The sequence below is a fragment of the Macrotis lagotis genome, chromosome X (assembly GCF_037893015.1).
Source record: "Macrotis lagotis isolate mMagLag1 chromosome X, bilby.v1.9.chrom.fasta, whole genome shotgun sequence".
Taxonomy (NCBI): Eukaryota; Metazoa; Chordata; class Mammalia; order Peramelemorphia; family Peramelidae; genus Macrotis; species Macrotis lagotis.
This window is the reverse complement of record NC_133666.1, coordinates 349,298,328-349,304,974: the sequence shown is the minus strand read 5'-3', so window position 1 is coordinate 349,304,974 and position 6,647 is coordinate 349,298,328. Positions and strand designations below refer to the sequence as shown.

The following is a 6,647-nucleotide window of genomic DNA, read 5'->3' as shown; positions in this document are numbered from 1 at the left end:
AGAAATGACACCTTAATCAGATCCCTAGCTGTGAAAATTGTTATCCAACTTTCTGTTTTCTTTCTAATTTTGTCACCATTGGTTTTCCTGGTGCAAAAGCATTTCAGTTTAAAGTGGTAAAAATCATGCATTTTGTAATTTATTATGTAATCTATTACTTGTTTGATCATAAATTTCTCCACTTTCCATAGATCTGACAGAGTATTTCCTGATGTAATAATTGATCTATAGTATCACCTTTTTTTTGCTATATCCTGTACTCATTTGACCGTATTTTGGCAGAGGGTATGACATATTGGTCTATGCATCACTTTTGCCATATTATTTTCAAATTTTTCCAAGAAATTTGAGTTCTTAGACCAAAAGTCAGTGTCTTTGGATAAATCAAAAAGTAGATTACTTTAATCACTCACTACTGTTTCTTTTAAACCTATCTTAATCCACTGATCCATCTGTTTCTTAACCAATACCAGTCAGTTTTGATGACTATTGCTTTATAGTACAGTTTTAATCTCTTACAGCAGGGTCACCTTTCTTTAGATATTCTTTCATCAGTTCCTTGATTCTTGGCATTTTCTGTTCCATATGAATTGTGTTACCTATTTTTCTAGCATGGTAAAATGGTTATTTGGAAGTTTGATTGATTTGCCAATAAATAAATGATTAATTTGGATGATACAGTCATTTCTTTATTTTTAAATTTTTATTTATTTCTGAATTTTACAATTTTACCCTAATATTACTTCCCTCCTCCTTCCCTAACAGAAGTCTTTACATTGCTTCCATGCTATACATTGTTCTCAATTGAATGTGTTCAGAGAGAAATCATATCCTTAAGGAAAAAAAATGAAATAAAAGAAATGGAAAAATTACATAATAAGATATATTTTTTTAAATTTTTAATTTAAAGGTAATAATACTTGGTTTTTTTCTTCAAACTCCACAATTCTTTCTCTGGATACAGATGGTATTCTTCATCACAGATACCCCAAAATTGTGCCTGATTGTTGTACTGATGGAATGAGAAAGTCCATTAAGACTGGTCATCAACCCCATTTTATCAGCCAGATTTTTTGAGCAGAGAGCTGTGTTTCCTTGGATCAGGTTAGAGAGTTTTCTAGCTTGATTGTTTTCTAGATGTTAATGTAAGCTCCACCTCATCCCCAGATGCTGCTGAGCCTTCCAACCATTATTTAGCAGGATCATTTAAACACTTTTAAAAATGATTACTTGACCTCTTTCTCCTCGGAGCCAGTGGTGGAGTCTCGCATCCAGGATCATGGCAAAAATCAAGGCCATGGATCTTCGTGGGAAGAAGAAAGAATAGCTACTTAAACAATTAGATGATTTAAAGGTGGAACTTTCCCAGTTGAGAGTGGCCAAGGTCACAGGAGGAGCTGCATCCAAACTATCTAAGATCCGAGTCATCCAAAAATCTATTGCCTGGGTCCTGACTGTCATCAACCAGACACAGAAAGAGAACCTCAGGAAATTCTATAAGGGCAAGAAATACAAGCCCCTGTACCTTCGGCCCAAGAAGACCCGTGCCATGCACTGCAGGCTTAATAAACATGAGGAAAGCCTGAAGACTAAAAAACAGCAGAGGAAAGAACGCCTGTACCCTCTTCGAAAATTTGCTGTTAAGGCATAATTTGTTCAGGTGCTAATAAATAAAAACTTAAAATTGTTATAAAAATGATTACTTGATGTCTTTTTTAATTTTGAATTTTTTACAATTTTCCCCCTAATCTTGCTTACTTCCTCCACCCCCCCCCCCACAGAAGTAGTCAGTCTTCTCATCTTTACAGTGTTTCCATGGTATACATTGATCTAAGTTGAATGTGATGAGAAAGAAATCATGTTCCTAAGGAAGAAAAACAAGGAATTGTTCCTGATTGTTGCACTAATGGAATGAGCAAGTCCATCCAGGTTGGTCATCACCCCCATGTTGCTGCCAGGGTGCAATGTTCCTCTGGTTCTGCTCATCTCACTCAGCATCAGTCCATGTAAATCCTTCTGGGCTTATCTGAATTCCCATGCTTCCTGGCTTCTAATAGAAAAATACTGATCCATCCCTTACATATAGCACATTTTGTTAAGCCATTCCCCAAGGACATTTACTTTAATTTCCAATTCTTTGACATCACAGACAGAGCTACTATGAATATTTTTGTATAAGTGATGTCTTTTTAAACATTACTAAAATCTTCTTGCTTAAGAGTAAACATAATACCTCTCCCCTCAAAATATAGACCCTCATGAGAAATAAAGTAAAGGGGAAAATGTGTTTCAGTCTGTGTTCTGTTACCATCTGCTCTATCTCGGGTGGATCACATTCTTTATGATAAGTCTATCATAGAAGCTACTTCCATATCTTTTTACTGTTGTTGCTAATTGTAATTCCCTCCATACATTCCACCCCACTACCATCTATTATATTTTCTCTCTCTCCGTTCACTCCTTCCCTCTATTAAATGTGCTATAGTGTGACTCAGTGGTACAGCAGACTGATCACCGGCCCTGGGACCAAGAGACCCCAAGCCCACATACCACCCCATGACCCAGCAACAACCCAGGCTCCAGGACCCAGACAGGCCATCCAATCCCAGCCCCTTGCAAGAAGTAAAAAAGAAAATGTGTTATATCTGACTGTTCGCTCCTATGATCTACCCTCTCCACTATCACCCCCACCCCCCCTTACCCCTTTCCCCCTTCTCTCCTCCTTACACTAGATGTCTATACCCTATTGAGTGTGCATGCTGTTTCCTCTGAATCATTTCTGATGGGAGTGAAGGTTCTCTCATTCCCCCTCTCCTTCCCCCTTTCGATAACAGTGCAAAGGTTCACTGTAAAAACAAACAAACAAATAAATAAATACATACATAAATAAAATATCTTTTATATGAAGAATCTTAGCCTATTCCACCTTTCCTTCCTCTTACTGACAGTGCATTTCCCTTTTGGCCATTAACTCAATTTTTACACTATGTTATATCTTCAAATTCAATTCTCTCCTGTGCTTCATCTATAAAAGCTCCATCTAACTGCTTTATTAAATAAGATCTTTCATATGAGTATTATCAGTATCATCTTTCCATGCAGGAATACACCCAGTTTATCATAACATCCCTCTTCTTTACCTTCCTCTTCCACCCTCCATATGCTTTACCTGAGTCCTATACTTGAAGGCCAAAATTTTTGTTCAGTTCTGGTCATTTTATCAGGAACATTTGAAATTCCCCTGCTTCATTGAAAGTCCATCTTTTCCCTGGAAGAAGATGTTCAGACTTCCTGGGTAGTTGATTCTTGGTTACATTCCAAGTTCTTTAGCCTTCCAGAATGTTTTATTCCCAGATCTGTGAGCTCTTAATGTAGTTGCTGCTATGCCCTGTGTGATCCTGACTGTAGCTCCTCGATATTGGTATTGTGTCCTTCTGACTGTTTGTAGTATTTTCTCTTTAACTTGGGATTTCTGAAACTTGGCTATAATATTCCTGAGGGTTGGCTTTTTTTTTGGATCTTTTTTCAGGGGAGATCGGTGAATTCTCTCAATTTCCATTTTGCCATCTGCTTCTAGGATATCAGGGCAATTTTCCTATAGGATTTCTTTGAAAATGAGGTCAAGCTTCTTTTCCTGATCATGACTTTCAGGTATACCAAAAAATTTTAAATTATGTTTCCTAATTCTATTTTCCAGATTAGTTGCTTTTTCAATGAGATGTTTCACATCTTCTAATTTTTCATTCTTTTTGGTGTGGACTTTGGTCTTGACTTCTCATAAAGTCTTCAGCTTCCTTTAGCTCCATTTTACATCTGAAGGATGTGTTTTCCACAGAGGGCTTTCTTATCTTTCTTTCCAACTGGCAAATTCAGCTTTTAAAAGAATTTTTCTCTTCATTAAATTTTTGAACTGTTTTATTCAATTGGTCTATGATGGTTTTTAACATGTTATTTTCTTCAGCATTTTTTTTTGTATTTGCTTGACTAAGCTGCTGACTTCTTTTTCATGTTTTTCCTACATCTCTCACAATTCTTTTCCCAGTTTTTGTTCTATCACACTTACTTGATTTTCAATTTTTTTGAGCTCCTAAATAGCCTGAGCCCAATATCCATTTTCCTTAGTGTCTTTAGATGCAGGAACATGTACTTAATCATCTTTACACTGAGTATTTTGATCCTTCTTGGGATGAGAGACAAGGTATTTCTCAATGGTGTTACTCTTTTTTCCTCTATTTACTCATTTCTCCAGCTTGTGTCTGGGGGTGCTTCCTGAGCTTCTAAATATTATTGAGAAATCCGCTTTTTCTTGATACCCTCCCACTGGGACCCATATTCCTCCAAAGGCATATGTTCTCTTGTCTTTGCTTTGCCGTGTAGATGAATATTCACTTTCTTCCCTGAAACTGTGATGAGGGGTCCTGCTGTCTTAGGATGGAAAGCCAACCTGTAACCTGGATCTAAGTGTGGACAAACAGCAGAGTCCTGTCCCAAGGAAAGCAGAGAGATTTCTGCTCTGTCTCCCCTGCCCTGCTTACTGTCTGTGCGCTGTGCTCTGGAGGTGCAGGCTAGTTTCCCCTGATTGTCACTGCAGGTACTGTAGTCAGTTCTCCTTACTCCACATGCATTCTGGTGTAGGAGAGTTCTCTTACTGCCACTTTAAGCTGTTGCTGGTGATACCTGGGCTGGTCTGGACTGGGTTGAGCAGCAGCCATGGCTTTTATACAACCCTGGTCTCAGTGAAACACAAGTTTCTCATGGAACTTTTAAATTATTTTGGACTGGGAAAATGTATCACTCAGCCTTTCTCTGGGTTCTGCCCCTCTAAATATTGTCCAGTGTCATAATTAATTTGTTGGATTTTTGGAGTTTTGAGGGGGAAGGAATTTCTGGGAAATGCCTTCAAACAACCTTATTGGCTTTGCCTCTCATTTTTATTATATTAGCTCAACCTATATGTGAGCAATTGACATTTTCCCCCCTTGTTTAGATCTGACTTTACTTGAGTGAAAGTGTTTTTTAATTATGTTCATGCCATTTCTGGATTTGTTTTCGAACATAAATTTTCAAGTGTTTATTGCTGTTGGCATTTACATTGATTGGAATTTCTCTTTCTATTCCTTGCTCTTGAACTTGTTTGTTCATTTATACAGATACTAATAATTTATCTGGGTTTAGTTTATAACCTGTACTTTGCTAAATTTGCTTATTGTTTCAAGTGCTTTTTAGATAATATGCTTAAGATAACTAAGTATTCATCATATCATCTGTAAAAACTGAAAGCTTTGCTTCCTCATTGACAATTTTGATTGCTCCAATTACTTTTTCTTCTCTTGTTGGTAATGTTAACATTTCTAATACTATTTTGAACAGCAATGGTGGTAATGGACACCCATATTTCATCCCTCATCTTTCTGGAATTACTCCTAGTTTATCCTCATTTCATATAATAGCTGCTGATGGTTTAGATTGATACTGCTTATTATGTTAAGAAAAATTCCCATTTATTCCTATACTCTATAGTGTTTTTATTAGGAATGGATACATTTTGTCAGAATTTTTCAGAATTTATTGAAAAAAAATCTATGATTTCTGTTGGTTTTGCTATTGATGTGTTCAAATATTCTGAGTATTTTCCTAATATTGAGCCATTCCTGTCTACATGGTGCATTATCCTAATAATAACTTGCTGTGATCTCTTTGCAAATTTTTAAACCAGGTTTTTGCATCAATTTTAAAGATTTTTGCACCAATAGAGAGATTGGTCTATATTTTTTTATTCTATTTAGGTTCATCCATCAGCACCATATTAGAGTCATAACTTCTCCTATTTTATTTAGAATTTATATAAAATTATATACCTTTAGAATTAATTATTCCTTAAATGTTTGGTAGAATTCACTTGTAAATTCATAATGATCCAGAGACTTTTTCTTAGGCAGTCTATTGATGGTATCTTCAATTTCTTTTCTGAAACAGAGTTATTTCCTTTTTTCTATTAATCTGAGAAGTCTAAAATTTTGTAAGTATTCACGACTTTCCTCAGGTAATTAAATTGCTTTGCAGAAAGCTGGGTAAAAGAGTTGAATTATCTGTTTAATTCCTCCTCATTATTAATGAGTTCACCCTCTTCATTTTTGATACTCACAATTTGCTTTTCTTCTCCTTTTGTTTTTAAACATATTAAACAAAGGTTTATCTATTTTAATGTTTTTTCATGAAATCATCTATTAATTTTATTTATTAGGCAAATTGTTTTCTTTCTTTCAATTTTATTAACCTTTCTTTTGACTTCCTGAATCTCTAATTTATTGGATATACTTAATGTTTTTCTTTTTCTAGATTTTTAGCGTCATATCCAAAGCATTGATCTCATCTTTCTCTATTTTATTCATATAAGAATTTAGAGTTATAAAATTTCCCCTAAAATTACTTTGATTGCATCCTCTAAATTTTGATATGATGTCTCATTGCTACCATTTTTTTGGATTAAATGATGAACATTTCTATGATTTGTTATTTGATACACTCATTTCTCCTCATTTCCCTTTGTATCAGTTCATGCCATTTTTCCATCTTTTTTCTTTTTCTTTTATCCTAATTTTATGCAGAAATGGTTTTCAGCATTCATACTCTTGAACAATTTTGAC

The 6,647-nt window shown here is 35.3% G+C and overlaps 1 pseudogene; it reads left to right on the top strand.

The window, feature by feature from the left end:
• Window positions 1-1,279: 1,279 nt before the first annotated feature.
• Window positions 1,280-1,696, top strand: LOC141500039 (large ribosomal subunit protein uL29-like; annotated as a pseudogene).
• Window positions 1,697-6,647: the final 4,951 nt, after the last annotated feature.